Source organism: Cervus elaphus, chromosome 20 (genome assembly GCF_910594005.1).
Source record: "Cervus elaphus chromosome 20, mCerEla1.1, whole genome shotgun sequence".
In the NCBI taxonomy this organism is placed as follows: domain Eukaryota; kingdom Metazoa; phylum Chordata; class Mammalia; order Artiodactyla; family Cervidae; genus Cervus; species Cervus elaphus.
Window position 1 is genome coordinate 46,300,261 of NC_057834.1, and position 17,921 is coordinate 46,318,181.

The 17,921-nt window shown below is 43.1% G+C and overlaps 2 non-coding genes across 2 annotated transcripts; both read left to right on the top strand.

Annotated features, from left to right (window-relative positions):
* The first annotated feature begins 439 nt into the window (after window positions 1-439).
* Window positions 440-562, top strand: LOC122678585. The gene has a single exon (XR_006336238.1). It is a non-coding gene; the product is annotated as a small nucleolar RNA SNORA26 (small nucleolar RNA).
* Window positions 563-16,312: 15,750 nt separating this feature from the next.
* LOC122678384 lies at window positions 16,313-16,476 on the top strand. Its single transcript, XR_006336073.1, has one exon. It is a non-coding gene; the product is annotated as a U1 spliceosomal RNA (small nuclear RNA).
* The last annotated feature ends 1,445 nt before the right edge of the window (window positions 16,477-17,921 follow it).

Here is a 17,921-nt window from a genome sequence, read left to right on the forward strand (position 1 = left end):
GGCAAGTAAGCTATTGCTTTGTATTTTGTAGGTAGGAGAATTCTATTGTTTTTATCCTGCCTTTATCCCATTTCATACTCCTCTGTTTCTCTGTGACCTGACTTTATTCCTAGAGCCCTACCTTTTGTCAACTGAACCATTTCTACGCACTGAGCAATAGCAGAAGTGAGGGCTGGGCCCTTCTAAAGGCTCCCTGAGCGCTGACGTGTTTCAGGACACCAGACACCGTCTGGAGGCAAGAGCAGCCCGTCTGTCAGAACGTGTGTGTGCTAAGTTGCTTCGGCCGTGTCCGACTCTTTGTGATCCCGTGGACTGTAGCCCTCCAGCCTCCTCTGTTCATGGAATTTCCCAGGCAAGAACACTGGAGTGGCTTGCCATTTCTTCCTCCAGGGAATCTTCCTGACCAGGGATCAAAACCGTGTCTCCTTCACCCTTTCCATTGCCCTTTTAAGGCTGACGCAGTGCCTTAAGAGGCTAACACAAGAGGGTAAAGAAAGTCTCCATAAAACCCAGAGAAGAGATTTTTAGAACTCCTCTCTGGATCCTGTCTGGAGTCACACACAACTGAATCGGAAGATTTTAAGTCTTAGCACTTACTCGTATGTGTATAGTTAATACTGAACTCATTAAATTTAAACTTGACCTTCGATTTGAAAATAAAAAGAAAAACAAAAATCCATGTCTCTTGAGTGTCCTACATTAGCAGGTGGGTTCTTCACCACTAGCACCACCTGAGAATCCCGTCTGTTAGAATGGGCAGCTGCTTTCCCAGCCCACTGAAGTTAGCAGGATGTCCCAGGACAGAAAGGGATCACTTCCCTTCAACTCAAGAATCTTTTCTATCAGTGACTGTGCACTATCGGGCTGAACTTTCCTGAAATTGAATGCTCTTGCCAACTTTTTGGTTTCTTGTTAGATGGCTTGGGTATTTATAAAATTTTCTAATAAACATCATTGTTAAAGTTTGCATTTATAGCAATGCAATTCATTTTTTAGAAAGTGGCAGCTTGGAGAAGATTGGTCCCATCAATGAGCAAACAAGGGTGAATTTAGCTTTCACTCAAAACCAGACTGAGTTAAAAATTCGGCCTCTCACTTTCCTCAAGGTGGATGGTCAGCTGCCACAGGCATGTGTCCCCAAGGACTTGTGTCTCTGCTGTAAACTGGACAAGAGTAAAATGGGGTCAGATGGGCCTAGTCCTTCAACTCTAGAGTCTTCCAACAGTCCTCTGCCTTAGTCACTGGATTGGAAACACCCCTGTGCTTCTGCACTGTCCTACTTCTGTGTTTGGGTAAAAGTTATACACCTCAGTGTGTTCTGTCCCCAAGCTGATCATTGTAAGAGTCACTAATCTGAGTTAGCACCCAGACAAGTGCACACTCCTCTCCTGAAGCAACTGTGGTTCAGCGAGTTGAGGTGGGACCTGGAATCTATTTGTTAAAGGCACTCAGGTGTGCACTTAGTTTTACCCACTGATTTCATTGACCTCCTTCATGATTCGAGGGGATGATTATTTCATTTATGGTACTTCTACTGTTCAAAATTGACTGGTGCCAAAAACATAACTCTCTGCTGCTTTGCAGTTGAAGAAACTGAGGCACAGAGAGGGTCTCTAAGAGGCCAAGACCCCCTTGCAGTAAGTGCTGGAGCCACACCCGGGTAGCATCCCTTCTACTCCGAAACCCCAGCCCACATTTTCCAGTTCACTCTTGTGTCAGATTCTTCCAAATAGCTGTTTCCTTCCCCTATACTACATTTCTACCGAAAACTTCCCCAATGTATTGATAATTTCTCACTTGATACTGTTTATCACAACAGATATTTTTCAGAGAAGTCTATCATTACCCCGTGATGCATATTTGTGACTTTATTAAAAAACTGAATATGGGTGTGGGTAACTTTTCTATCTTTCCTCTTTCATTCATCAATTTGTGTTATGTTTACTTACACCAGTATAGTCTCCTACTTACTGTAGTTTTAACCTGAGTTTTGAAATCTAGTAGAGTAAACCCTCAAACTTAATTCTCAGTCTTGGCTCATTGAGATACTTTGATTTCCACTTACATGTTATAATTCGCCTGCAAAACTATACCTCGCCCCAAATGCCAGCTGCAATACTATTCAGAAGAACATGGATTTGACTTTCTAAAAATATTGTCTTCCAATCTATGAATATAATGTATATTTCTGTTTATTTAGGTCTTCTTTAATGTCTCTGAGCAATAGATTTCAGGAGTCGTCAGTATCTGTATTCTTAAGCATTAAATGATCATGGATGTTTCTCTCTATTATGTTTTACTGAATTTCATTTCCTAATACTGCTGGTATGGAGAAATGTGGTAGATTTTTATATGAGTCCTCTTGACTGCACCATTTAAAAATATACAACTAAATGCATTTTGATAGATGTATACACTATGGAAACCACAGCCAGAATCAAGATGCAGGGTGTTTCCATTGGTCACAACTTTCCTTGTTCCCCTTTGCAGTGCATCATGCCCTCAACTCTTAGCCCCAAGGAACCATTGCCAGTTTAGATGAATTTGCCTTTTTAACAAATTTATACACTGGAACAGTATACATACTCTTTCTTGTCTGCAAATTAAGCACTCAACACATAGTTAAGAGATGATGTGCGTAAAGCCTCAAAATTATACATGCAGAAGAATATTATTACCATCTCTACTTCAGAAATGAGTCCCATTATCCTGGCCCCTGATAAGAATGAAGATCTCTAATTTTCTCCAAACACCATTTATCCACCTTATTGCACACTTACTTCGAGGACATCCACATGTGGGCACTTCCACGTTTCAGGCTGGGGGTCTAGGGCAGAGCCTCAGGGTCTCATCATCCTCCTCCGGGAATTGGTGCTCCCAGCAGTATAGACCTCATCCTCCTCCTGGAATTGGTGCTCCTAGCAGTAAAGCCAACTGGATCCATCGTGTGGATCTCCTCGGCAGGTGCACAAGTTCACTGTGGACTAAGTTACTCTCCTGGTCCTTCTTGCTCAGCTCAGGTTGCTCCTTGAGAACTTAGATGATGCTGTGCATTCCTCACTTCCTGTTGAACTTTCCAAGCTCAGCTTGTCCTTATCCTCACCTCCCTTGGCAAACAGCTCCTCGACCATTACCTTGCTTCTCTTGGGGTTTTCTCATCCTCCGAACCTGCTGATTTCCTTTCTTCCATCCCCTCTCTCCTCTCTGTGTTTCCAGTGTGTGGGCCCAGTTGAGGCTCCTATAGGGGACACACAGAGAAGGAACCAAGATCAGGTCTTGGCTGCAGATCCCAGTGCATGTTTAACATGCATCTCAGTCTCTTATGCACTCAGAAAAAACTCAGCAGGAAAGGAATTTGGAGAATTGGAATAACCTTCTCTTACGGATGGGGAAACTGAGGCCCAGAGAGATGTGGAGATTTTGCCTAAATTCCCACACCCTTAGGCAGCATAGCTGCCGCACAAACCTTGACCACAAGTTTTTGTATCCAAAAGCACCACCAGGAACCCATGGCTAAATTTCAGGGGACATTTGATCAAACATTCTTCTTATTTTCCTTCTTAAAATAAAAATACCTGATGGACATTTCCCCAAAAGAATTTCATCTCTTTTCAATAGTCCTGTATTTATAATTGGCATTTCTTTCTCCAGGGTATCTTCCTGACCCAGGGATTGAACGCAGGTCTCCTGCATTGCAGGCAGATTCTTTACCATCTGAATCACCAGAAGCCCAAACTCCTCCCAGTAGTCCCATATTTATACTGTGTTTACCAACTGGGTGGACACAGTGGGACCAAGGAATGCATGAATGTTGAATACGTCACAGTCTGTATTTTAAAATTAGATGTGCTTCTCTGTAAAGCATCTGGCTCCTGTGCTAGAGGCCATATCCCTGAGAGCCAGGCCTTCTCTGAGCCTCAGTCACCCTCCACCCAAAGTCTCTTCAAAGCCTGCCACATAGAATATTCAGTAAATACTTGTCAAGCAGATCCATACTAGTTACCAGGAATCACTAACTCTTACTGAGGTCTTCTGCTCCCTACCCGAATTCCACCGATCCTACCCTGTGTCTATGTGAAAACAATGAAAGCACAGCCCTGGTGACAGAAGTCCAAGATGCAAATTCCAACTCCACCAAAATACCAAGTCTGCTTTGCATGGTGATTTCATTCCCCTCTTTGAGCATATGGATCTCATGTATAATGGAGAAGAATGTATCATGTAAAATAGAGAAAGTAGTACTAACCTTGATGATTAACTGTGATATCACACAGGAGACAGGTCCCAATCCCTGGGGGCTGGCTGCACAGTATAGGAAATCTACACCAGAGACACTACAGGACCTGTTGTAAACTTGGGGATAAGACTCGAGAAACTGCATTTCAGACAAAAATTCCAGGGAGGTTCTCATGAAGGAAAAAGCCCCAACATTAAACAAATGGCCGAGAATGAAGACCTTGAAGTCCTAGCAGCAACAGGCATGACTCAGCTTAAGTAAAACAAGTCCCTTGTCAAGGTGGCTTCTCAAGGGAAAATGTCTCCTTTGTAGGATGGTGCCCAACCCTGCCCAGCCCCACTCTCTTCCAGGGCAGAACTGGGCAGCAGTGGCCAGTGGTACATGATGAGACCTCAGGAAGTGACCATAACTGGAGACCTATCCTCAGGCTCCTCCATGTGCCAGCTTCACTCCAAACCCACAGGTAAACACAAAGGTGAGTGGGTCAGCCTGTGAAATGAAGTCTCATTTAGGATCCATCTCTTTTCTACCAGGGCATCCTCCTCCATTTCTCCTCTAGACCCTGCTCACAGAGTGAGGAAAAGGAAGCGCCCTAGCAGTGCCAAGTCCTTCCAAGTGCACCCCTCATCCTCCCCACCCTGTGCCTAGGGGCGGAGCAGGGGTGTGAGCGAGTCAGTGACTACCTCTGTGCTCTCATCATATCCTTCTCGGTCCCTGCACCCTGGTCCCCTCGCAGCCCACTCTCAGACCCTTCCAGAATGCCAGGTGCCAACATTCACAGAACATCTTCCATCATCAAGAGTTATAACAGAAAGTGGGGCTGTTTCTACACAGATCCTAACCCCATGAACGTGCCCTGTGTACCAATCCAATTCAAACTCTCCTTCTAACTCCTAGCTCCCTGGTCTCCACCTGGTGGAGAGGCACATCACACAGGTGAATGCTGGGATGCAGCCCAGTTCCAACAGAAGAGAACTGGGATTCTCAGAAAAAGGCTGTCCTCAGGTAAAATGAGGCATTTGATGGAGTCTGTCATCAGCACCCCACCCACTGCTCTTTCCTGCATCTTTTGTTCTTTTCTTTGGAGTGTTTTTTCCAACTCTCTAATCAGCTGTCAGATTCCTACTTCAGTGCCATACAGACAAAGATAATGTCATACTAGAGATGGTTTTATGCAAACACAGGTGCAGCCATTTATGGAGGAGTAGATAATTGTGACTGAGATTGAACTGGCACTTCCAAATCAGGGTTGCAGGAAGAAGAGCTAAGAAAAGGCATTTTAAGGTCTGTTTGCAAATAACAGGACATAGAATCAGCCAATCTCCTTTGGAAAAGCAAATTCACCTGGATTACCTGCTGAAAGGACTGGAGATGGCAAGTATTCAAAACTTTAGCAACCAAAGGCAATGGCCTTGATGAGGCAAGGGATGGTTAGTTGAAACATTAAATAGCAGACATCAGTACAATCATTTTTGCTCCCAAAGACCACATCACAGATCTCTTTGGCAAAGTTCAGGGAGCTTTCTTCCTTCCATAATAAAAGTGATTTCAGGGAATTGTTGAGAACCAATCATTAACCACACAGGATGAGTTGACATGAGGTACTAACAGTTTAAACTTTATTTATTTATTATTTTTGGCTGTGCTGGGTCTTCATTGCTATGCAGGACCTTGCTCTAGTTGCAGCAAGTGGAGGTTACTCTCTAGTTATGGTGCACAGGCTTCTCATTGTGGTCCCTTCTTTTGTTATGGAGCCAGGACTCTAGAGCATATGAGCTTCACTAGCTGTGGTGAACGCATGGGCTTTGTTGCCCTGCAGCATGTGGAATCTTCCTGGTCCAGGTATCAAACTCATGTCCCCTCCATTGGCAGGCATATTCTTAATCACGGGGCCACCAGGGAAGTCCATGAGATACCCACTTTTATCTTAGGCCTTCTCTCTAAGGGTGGAGGAAGAGGATTGTTCCTTGTGAAGGAATGTTCAGTCAAGGGTCAGTGCAAGGAGAGGAATTAAGCTTAATTGAGCGCCTCCCTAGTACCCTCAAGTCAACTCAGGCAAAGGTCACACCTGTCTAGGGTCTAGACCGAGAGCCACAGCCTTCAGTTATTTTTCTAGACAATGGGAAACGCCTTACACCTACCAGTTGCCCAGGTAACTGGCCATGTATTACAACTCCCTTACACATACCCTGTATGGGAGGAGGCCACTGGGGCTTGCTTAGCATCACCTGTCCTGTGTTTGAAGCCAGTTTACTCTTCAAGCAAGCTCACCTAAACTTCTGGATGTCTGTGTGAGAGAGGATGGTGATCTTTGGGATTTTGCTGGCCGAGCCCCACCCCCAGTGTGGGCCCCACGAGTGACCAGGGTGCTCCATCCCCACCTCCTCCTGTCCTGCTAGGTGGCTGCAGGGGCTGACCTGCTAAAGGAACATCTTGGTGAAATCTGGAATCTGCCCCAGGGCCTAGAGGAGTCCATCTGCATTAACAACCACCCACAGGAGCACCTGGAACACAGGCTCAGCTCCTCAGGCCCACGGAAGCAGTAGGAGAGGCCCAGGGCCTCCTATTTCTGGTCTATTTAGCGAGAATATATTTCCTGGCTTCCATTTCCCAGAGATTTAGTTGGTGTTGAGTCCTAGAGTCTGAATTTTTCACATAAACACAACCATATGTTTCTGATGTGGGTAAGCTGTAGATCACAGTTTAAGACATATTGTTCTATAACACTGAGTCAAACCCATATATAAGTTTGTTCTCTTTTAATTAAATATCTTTAATTAAAAAGTAGATTCGTTGAACCACAAATTAACATGAAGATCTTCAAACATTCCTTGGAAAATGTCCTTCGTTACATTCTTTTGCCTTCCAGAATTAAAATCAAGCACTCATTCCACAGTTAATTCCTAGTAACAGTTGAAAAATAAAACAAGCAACAACATGAACAAAAAAACTCACCACCCCTGCCACCAATTACAAAACGATCCTTCAAGAGGCTCAGCCTTGAGGTAGAGAGACATGCCCCCTTTTTGAAGTAGATGGAAAGACCTCAACTTCTGCTTTTTACACTTAGCTAATTACATATTTTCCATCAGCACTTCTGGCTGTCACTATAGAGGAAGACACTGGCAGAATCAGCAGAATGGGTGAAAAGTCAGCCAGGCTATGAACTATTATTTTAAGATAAAGTAGTAAAATGGAGTATCTTTTACTGTGTGGTTATTCAAGCATCCCAGAAATTTTTCCTTCATCCCAGTGTTGCTGGGGACTCTAGGAATTGATAATATAACCAGTAATTAATGGAGGACTCAAGTAATGCTTTTAAAAAACTTCATTTTGTGGACAAAGATTTTACAAAAACAACAGCATATGAATCATGTAAATTTCAGACCTGGTCAGGATCAAATCACAAATTACTTTTGGGGAAAATTCCAAAAAGCTAATTTGTGTTTCACCCTTTAAAAGATAGTGCTTCACCCTAATTTTTAAAAAAAGTTGCAAAAAAGTGTATCTTTAAGATGGAGTATTCTACAATATTTAACTTTTCATAAATTATTTCCCTCTACATGTTAGAACCCATTCTAAACCAAATGAAATCAACCTGTGTCATCACCAATGTCTGCCAATTTGCTGTAAATGAGAACCACGTTGGGTACAACTGTGCAGGAAATAGGGTGAGAGTCCCTGAGGGGAAAAAAAACAGAAAGGAAAAAAGACACTTAATGAAATGCTTCAAAGAAGTACCAATATTTCTTGACCTGTCAGTAGACAACCTGCAGATCCATACAGGGTTCATTATGTCCCCCATCTTATAACTTCTAAAGTGAATGTAACAGACACATTGAACTGATGTTCTATGTCTGCTGTAATAAGTGACCATGAGTTTAGCCTCTGAAAAGAACACACTTTTATTACCTTAAAAGAACACACTTTTATTATCTTCAATTTTGTTGGAGGCCAGCAAAGTTCTCATTAGACTAAACTCAAAATGTCAACAGGACTGTCTTACCTTCTGAAGGCTTTAAGGGATAATATGTTTCCTTGTCAATTCTAAAGGAGGAGGAGAGGAAAACAGAGGCAGAGTAAGGAGGAAGATGACCAGAGCCTGAATGGCAAAGAAAGTTCTAGTCCCTGGTCCCAGAATAGCAGCTGCTCTCTCTTGAACTTCTCCTGACCTCATGGTGGACAGTTACACATGCCCAACCACCTCTTTCATCCTCCAACCCTCTTGATTCCCATAAGAGCAGCCTCTTATCACATCCCCCTCCAGCCCCCTTCCATGCTCTGATTCTAGGGATTTTTTCTTTTTTGCCTAGGTCTCCTTAGAGATAGCCATAGATTCCTCACCAGCACCCAAACCTTAGTCTGTCGCTCTGGAGAGTCCAAACCACATAAATCTCCCAGGAGAAGAGGAAATGCAGGCCACATGTTCTCATGGGGTCACTCTGCAAAAATCTCAATCTGGCTGTTCAAAACATGCCAGGTTGATATTTGGGAAGATGCAAAAACTGTTTACAAAAAAAAAAAAAACCCAAAAAACCAAATCCTTTGTGCAGGTTATTGTTACGTGGAAAAACTTATACTATAAAACCCTAAACCAGGTGATCAATTCTCATTCTAAAGTCACAGATAAGCCTTAATAAGGGAAAGCAGGCTGTGAGTACTAATTACAGGAAATGAACAAAATTGGGGCAGATCCCACAAAGGCCCAGGTAGGAGAAGATTCTCAGGCCAATGGTTAAGCAACCTCCTGTATTAGTCAGCTCAGGCAAGCCATACAAAATTACCATAGATTGGGTGGCTTACCTATCAGTCTGTTTTCACACATTCTGGAGGATGGTTGTCCAAGATAAAGACTCATGTCACGTTCATGTCATGTCATGTCAATTCAATTGATGATGCAAAATTCTTCCTGGCTTGCAAATGTTATAGCAGATTTCTCACTGAGTCCTGTCCGGGCTTCTTCTCTGTGGTTGAGCTGGGGTAGGGCAGGAGCCCAAGCTCTCTGGTTTCTTTTCTCACAAGGACACTAATCCTATCAGATCAGGACCCCAAGGCTATGGCCTCATTTAATCTTATACAAGTGAAAGTTATATCCTTGAGTCGTGTCTGACTCTTTGCAAGCCCATGGACTGTAGCCTACCAGGATCCTCCGGCTATGGGATTTTCCAGGCAAGAGTACTGGAGTGGGTTGCCATTTCCTTCTCCAGGGGATCCTCCCGACCCAGGAATCCAACCCAGATTCCCGCATTGTAGGCAGACGCTTTACCTTCTGAGCCACCTTAATTACTTCCTTAAAGATAGAAGGCAGGAGGAGAAGGGGACAACAGAAGACAAGATGGTTGGATGGCATCACCGACTCAACGGACATGAGTTTGAGCAATCTCCAGGAGATGTAAAGGACAGGGAAGCCTGGCATGCTGAAGACCACAGCGGTCGCAAAGAGGTGAACGTGACTGAACAACATCTTCTTCAAAATGCTTTCTCCAAATACAGCCCCACACGGATTAGGGTTCAACATATGAATTAGGTGGTGGTGGGTGCTGGTGGTGGTGATATACATTCAGTTCCTAACACCCTCCCCAGCCTTCTCCCCCCATGAAGGCATTTGCAGCTCTCAGCTCTAGTCCCTAGGAACTTCCCAGGCACTGGCTACTCAGATTCATCTCCCCATAGACTTTCTCCTTCTCTCTCTCTCTCTCTCTGACTCTAGTGCCTGAGCTCAGGGCACAGCTGTTGACTGGCTGATTCTAAGAAGCCGTGGACTGACTTGCTTTCACCTGGATGAGTTTCAGAAGGGAGCAGAAATGTGGTTCTGAGGATTCTGGCTGCGGTGTCAGTCTAATGCTTCCCCAAAGATGTCCAAATCTGGGTCCCTGGAATCTGTGATTATGTTACTTGACATGGCAAAAGAGACTTTGCAGTGTGATTAAATTAAAGATCTTGAGATGGGGACCGCATGGAATCACAAAGGTCATATAGAGGGAGGAAAGAGAGTTGGTGTCAGAATAATGTGTTGTGAGAATAACTTGATCAATTGTAACTAGCTTTGAAGATGAAAGTGGCCCATGAGAGTAGAATCTGGGCATCTTCTAGAGGCTGGACAAGGCAAACAGATTCTCCCCTAGCATTTCCAAGAACCACCACAACCCAGCTGTCACATTGATTTTAGCCCAGGGAGATGCATCTTGAACTTCTGACCTCCAGAATCATAAGATAAGAAATGTGTGTTGTTTTCATATTAAAAAAATCATACACCATGACCAAGTGGGCTTTATCCCAGGAATGCAAGGATTCTTTAATATCTGCAAATCAATCAATGTAATACACCACATTAACAAATTGAAAGATAAAAACCATATGATTATCTCAATAGATGCAGAGAAAGCCTTTGACAAAATTCAACACTCATTTATGATTAAAACTCTCCAAAAAGCAGGAATAGAAGGAACATACCTCAACATAATAAAAGCTATATATGACAAACCCACAGCAAGCATCACCCTCAATGGTGAAGAATTGAAAGCATTTCCCCTGAAATCAGGAACAAGACAAGGGTGCCCACTCTCACCACTACTATTCAACATAGTGTTGGAAGTTTTGGCCACAGCAATCAGAGCAGAAAAAGAATAAAAGGAATCCAGATAGGAAAAGAAGAATTGAAACTCTCACTGTTTGCAGATGACATGATCCTCTACATAGAAAACCCTAAAGACTCTACCAGAAAATTACTAGAGCTAATCAATGAATATAGTAAAGTTGCAGGATATAAAATTAACACACAGAAATCCCTTGCATTCCTATATACTAACAATGAAAAAACAGAAAGAGAAATTAAAGAAACAATACCATTCACCACTGCAACAAAAAGAATAAAATACTTAGGAGTATATCTACCTAAAGAAACAAAAGACCTATACATAGAAAACTATAAAACACTCATGAAAGAAATCAAAGAGGACACAAACAGATGGAGAAACATACCGTGTTCATGGATTGGAAGAATCAATATTGTCAAAATGGCTATTCTACCCAAAGCAATCTATAGATTCAATGCAATCCCTACCAAGTTACCAACGGTATTTTTCACAGAACTAGACCAAAGAATTTCACAATTTGTATGGAAATACAAAAAACCTTGAATAGCCAAAGTAATCTTGAGAAAGAAGAATGGAACTGGAGGAATCAACCTGCCTGACTTCAGACTCTACTACAAAGCCACAGTCATCAAGACAGTATGGTACTGGCACAAAGACAGAAATATAGATCAATGGAACAGAATAGAAAGCCCAAAGATAAATCCACGAACCTATGGACACCTTATCTTTGACAAAGGAGGCAAGGATATACAATGGAAAAAAGACAACCTCTTTAACAAGTGGTGCTGGGAAAACTGGTCAACCACTTGTAAAAGAATGAAACTAGAACACTTTCTAACACCATACACAAAAATAAACTCCAAATGGATTAAAGATCTAAATGTAAGACCAGAAACTATAAAACTCCTAGAGGAGAACATAGGCAAAACACTCTCCGACATAAATCACAGCAAGATCCTCTATGACCCACCTCCCAGAATATTGGAAATAAAAGCAAAACTAAACAAATGGGACCTAATGAAACTTAAAAGCTTTTGCACTACAAAGGAAACTATAAGTAAGGTGAAAAGACAGCCCTCAGGTTGGGAGAAAATAATAGCAAATGAAGAAACAGACAAAGGATTAATCTCCAAAATATACAAGCAACTCCTGAAGCTCAATTCCAGAAAAATAAATGACCCAATCAAAAAATGGGCCAAAGAACTTAACAGACATTTCTCCAAAGAAGACATACAGATGGCTAACAAACACATGAAAAGATGCTCAACATCACTCATTATTAGAGAAATGCAAATCAAAACCACAATGAGGTACCATTACACGCCAGTCAGGATGGCTGCTATCCAAAAGTCTACAAGCAATAAATGCTGGAGAGGGTGTGGAGAAAAGGGAACCCTCTTACACTGTTGGTGGGAATGCAAACTAGTACAGCCGCTATGGAAAACAGTGTGGAGATTTCTTAAAAAACTGGAAATAGAACTGCCATATGACCGAGCAATCCCACTTCTGGGCATACACACTGAGGAAACCAGATCTGAAAGAGACACATGCACCCCAATGTTCATCGCAGCACTGTTTATAATAGCCAGGACATGGAAGCAACCTAGATGCCCATCAGCAGATGAATGGATAAGGAAGCTGTGGTACATATACACCATGGAATATTACTCAGCCGTTAAGAAGAATTCATTTGAATCAGTCCTAATGAGATGGATGAAACTGGAGCCCATTATACAGAGTGAAGTAAGCCAGAAAGATAAAGAACATTACAGCATACTAACACATATATATGGAATTTAGAAAGATGGTAACGATAACCCTATATGCAAAACAGAAAAAGAGACACAGAAACACAGAACAGACTTTTGAACTCTGTGGGAGAAGGTGAGGGTGGGATGTTTCAAAAGAACAGCATGTATACTATCTATGGTGAAACAGATCACCAGCCCAGGTGGGATGCATGAGACAAGTGCTCGGGCCTGGTGCACTGGGAAGACCCAGAGGAATCGGGTGGAGAGGGAGGTGGGAGGGCGGATCGGGATGGGGAATACGTGTAAATCTATGGCTGATTCATATCAATGTATGACAAAACCCACTGAAATGTTGTGAAGTAATTAGCCTCCAACTAATAAAAAAAAAAAATGAATCCGCCCCCCCAAAAAAAAGAAAGAAATGTGTGTTGTTTTAAGGCACTAAATATGTAGTGACATGTAACAGTAGCAATAGGAAACTCCTACAGTGGACCTCGTTGAATAAAGAATATTTAAAACCAGTTATGGTGGGAATTTGTTACCATAGCTTTAGACCAATTACTCTATCCCCAGAAATGGGAACTTTCAAGCTATTTAATTCTCAGTGAAGAAAATGTAAATAATACTGGATGAGGTACAACCATCCCCATATAAGAGGCTGAAACCTCGCTTGCACTCAGGGATAAACGTCTAGTATGCTCCAAGACAGGGTTGTGCATGCCTGGTCTATTTGACACAGGGTTGCACTGTGTCAAATGGGGCACTGAATTTATAATGTTCTTCACTGGGCTAGCTGCAGGGTTCTCCTTTGTTATATCTTGATCAACTACTATCTGAACACCCCTTTCCTTTGATGAGAAATTTTCCATATTCTGCAACTTCTGAGGATCACACACTTAGTTTTCTGAGGGGCTAAGATATGGATCTATTACCAGGAACTGGCCACTCCCTACAAGTAAAAAATACTCCAGCATTTAATAGGAGGTGAGAGACACAGGAGTGGGCCCTGGGAAAATTCTTTCTGGCCACTACAACAGAAGAATCCCCCCACCACAAGATCTTTAGTTGAACACCAACCAGGTGCAGCAGAATTCATGGAACCACGGGTGGTGTCTAGTGCCCAGGCCCAACAGGGTCAGCTGTGCAGTTAGAGGGTTTGTCACTGAGCAGAAGGCACCAGTGTCCGTTCCATTTGGTTTGTGTGCTCGCTTTCATCAGCCTTTTTTCTTCCTCCCAGTTTGTATAAATTCATTCTCCAGTTTTCTGGAGATTCTCTAAGGTATTACTAGCCCTGGATTGAAGTTTATGTCACATGAAAAGAGCCAGAATCTATTTCTGATATTGCAGAGATAGAAATGGGGGGGGGGGGAGGCAGAAAGCGAGATTCTTCGTGGAAGTTAACTGCATGCTGAGTTCCTTTGCTGTTCGCCCCAAGATTTTCCAGAAGTCACCTTCCCCCTTAAACCAAAGGCACCTCAAGGATCAAGTTACTCCATTTCCCCTTGCCCTCTGGTCAGAAAACACAAGTTGGCTGTCTTCTCCAGCCTTCCACTTCTCCGCCCTCAGGTCTAACCCAGTCTTCTGCAGTAAGAGAAAACAAATAGACAAACCTCACTCTCCAAGCAAACCTCACTCTCTCACGTCATCTTTCTTGCCCTTATTTTAGTCATCAGTTTCTATTTCAGAGTCCTCATTTCTTGTATTCTGTATGGTAAGCAAAGGAAAAGCATGGTCCTTGGGATATCCTCAGAATGAAACAGGAAGAATCTGCACAGAAAACAAGTCCAACGAGTAGCACTTTGAGATATAACCCGAAATCCATATGTTTACACACATGAAATATACATATGCTTTTATTTTGTCTCTGTATTTCTATTCACTGTTTTCAGTTCAGTTCAGTTCAGTCTCTCAGTCGTGTCTGACTTTTTGTGACCCCATGAATTGCAGCACGCCAGGCCTCCCTGTCCATCACCCACTCCCGGAATTTACTCAAACTCATGTCCATCGAGTTGGTGATGCCATCTAGCCATCTCATCCTCTGTTGTCCCCTTCTCCTCCTGCCTCCAATCCCTCTCAGCATCAGAGTCTTTTCCAATGAGTCAACTCTTGGCATGAGGTGGCCAAAGTACTGGAGTGTCAGCTTCAGCATCAGTCCTTCCAATGAACACCCAGGACTGATCTCCCTTAGGATGGACTGGTTGGAGCTCCTTGCAGTCCAAGGGACTCTCAAGAGTCTTCTCCAACACCACAGTTCAAAAGCATCAATTCTTTGGTGCTCAGCCTTCTTCACAGTCCAACTCTGACACCGATACATTACCACTGGAAAAACCATAGCCTTGACTAGACGGACCTTATTGGCAAAGTAATGTCTCTGCTATTTAATATGTTATCAAGGTTGGTCATAACTTTCCTTCCAAGGAGTAAGCGTCTTTTAATTTCATGGCTGCAGTCACCATCTGTAGTGATTTTGCAGCCCCCAAAAATAAAGTCTGACACTGTTTCCACTGTTTCCCCATCTATTTCCCATGAAGTGATGGGACCGAATGCCATGATCTTAGTTTTCTGAATGTTGAGCTTTAAGCCAACTTTTTCACTGTCCTCTTTCACTTTCATCAAGAGAATTTTTAGTTCTTCACTTTGTACCATAAGGGTGGTGTCATCTGCATATCTGAGGTTATTGATATTTCTCCCGGCAATCTTGATTCCAGCTTGTGCTTCTTCCAGCCCAGCGTTTCTCATGATGTACTCTGCATATAAGTTAAATAAGCAGGGTGACAATATACAGCCTTGATGTCCTCCTTTTCCTATTTGGAGCCAGTCTGTTGTTCCATGTCCAGTTCTAACTGTTGCTTCCTGACATGTTTTTACAACTTATTTATTACTTAAAAACTTTTGCATCAGTGTAACACACGATCCCTAAATTTCTCTCCTCGGCGTGCAATCCAGCCCGAAGGGTCAGACTCCGAGGAGGCTGGCAAAATCCGTCCGGATCTCCATGTATATGTATGGCTGAATCCCTTCGCTATTCACCTGAAACTACCACATCATTGTTAACTGGCTATACCCAAATAAAAAATAAAAATTTTAAAGTGCAAAGAAATAAAAATCCGTGTATGTCTCATTTAAACGGTGAAGGTTATATTGCTCAGTCGTGTTGGACTTTTTGCAAGCCCATAGATTGTAGCCTACCAGGATCCGCCGTCTATGGATTTTTTCAGACAAGCATATTGGAGTGGGTTAGCCATTTTTTCAGGGGACCCTCGCGACCTAGGAATCGAACCCGGGTTTCCCGGATTGTAAACTGACGCTTTACCCCCTGAGCCACCAAAGACGCCCCAGGTCTTTTCTATCGTTGTAACTATGTCGATTGCTAACGTTGATGAAGTCATGACGTCACTTCCCGTCACAGGGGACTCGCCACTGGTTATCTCCACAGGGGTGGGTTGGGTTGAAGAAGAGGAGCCGCCTTAGAGGTCCCGAATGGGGTTGGTTTATGTAAATCTTGCAGCGAAGTGGTCCTGTTCCTAGCAAGCCACTTCCCTCGTTACGGAAATTTTCATGAGATTTTGTTGGATATTTTTTTTAGAAGAGTTATTTGGAGGGACTGAGGGGTGTGGGAAAGGAGAGGGTGCAGAGGATAGTGGAAGAACTGCGGGGAAACGGCAAAGTCAGCGCGTGTGTACAGTGAACGTGTCTAAGGCTGTGTGGGGCAGGGGGAAGGTCAACTCATACTTACCCGGCAGAGGAGATACCATGATCAAGAAGGTGGTTCTCCCAGGGCGAGGCTCACCCATTGCAGTCCGGGTGTGTTGACCTCTGCGATTTCCTCAAATAGGGGAAACTCGAGTGTATAATTTATGGTAGTGGGGGACTGCGTGCGCGCTTTCCCCTGATAACTAAGTAATAACTGCAGACTTAATCCATGTTTCCTTGGCAGTGATTTAGTTATTCAGTTGTATCTGACTTTTGTGGTTCCCACGGAGTGTAGTTTGCCAGGCTTCTCTGTGAGATTTTTTTCAAGGCAAAAATACTTGAGTGGGTCGCTATTTTTTTTCCCCAGGGAATCTTCTTAACCTGGAAATCACATTCAGGTCTCCTCGCATCAGGTGGCCCAAGGACTGCAGTTTCAGCTTCAATACTGGTTCTTCCAATAAACACCGAGAACTCATCTTCTTTAGGATGAACTCCTTGGATCTCCTTGCAGTCCAAGGGACTCTCAAGAGTCTTCTCCAGCACCACATTTCAAAAGCATCAATTCTTCAGCGCTCAGCTTTCTTTATAGTCCACCTCTCAGATCCATACATGACCACTGGAAAAACCATAGCCTTGACTAGTCGGACCTTTGTTGGCAAAGTAATGTCTCTGCTGCCTAATATGCTATCGAGGTTGGTCATAACTCCCCTTCCAAGGAGTAAGTGTCTTTTTATTTCATGGCTGCAATCACCATCTGCAGTGATTTTGGAGCCCAGAGAAATAGTCAGCCACTGTTTCCACTGTTTCCCCATCTATTTGCCATGAAGTGATGGCACTGAATGCCATGATCTTAGTTTTCTGAATGTTGAGTTTTAAGCCAACTTTTTCACTCTCCTCTTTCACTTTCATCAAGAGAATTTTTAGTTCTTCACTTTGTGCCATAAGGGTGGTGTCATCTGCATATCTGAGGTTATTGATACTTCTCCCTGCAATGTTGATTCTAGCTTGTGCTTCATCAAGTCCAGCGTTTCTCATGATGTACTCTGCATATAAGTTAAATAAGCAGGGTGACAGTAAACAGCTTTGATGTCCTCCTTTTCCTATTTGGAACCAGTCTGTTCCATGTCCAGTTCTAACTGTTGCTTCCTGACCTGCATACAGGTTTCTCAAGAGGCAGGTCAGCCAATCTTTAAGAAATTGAATGAAGCGGTGTGATTACTTTTGAGACACCTCAGGCAAAACTTCTACTGAGATACTTGCAGTTGTTGTTCACTCACTCAATGATGTCTGATTTCTTTGCAAGATGTTTGCTAGTCGTGACACTTTGTGTGAAGTCTTTAATTGTTGTTTGACAAATACAGACCTCAAAAGATTTTAGTGGGAACCTGTGTTCTGTACCATGTAGAACTCTTTTAGAATCTTAATGGTTTTTTCACAAGTTGAGTTCAGAGGGTCCCCACACCCATATACAATTAATAGAAACTAAGTTTACTGAACTGCTGAAACCACAAAGTCAGACTGGGGACATTAAACAAAGATTTTCAGGAGACTTGGTATCAGGTGAAGAAGGACAGGGAGTGATCCCTGAGAGATGGGAAACAATGGCTCCAGTGGCTCCAACTGATTGCGTGGAGAGTTCCCAAG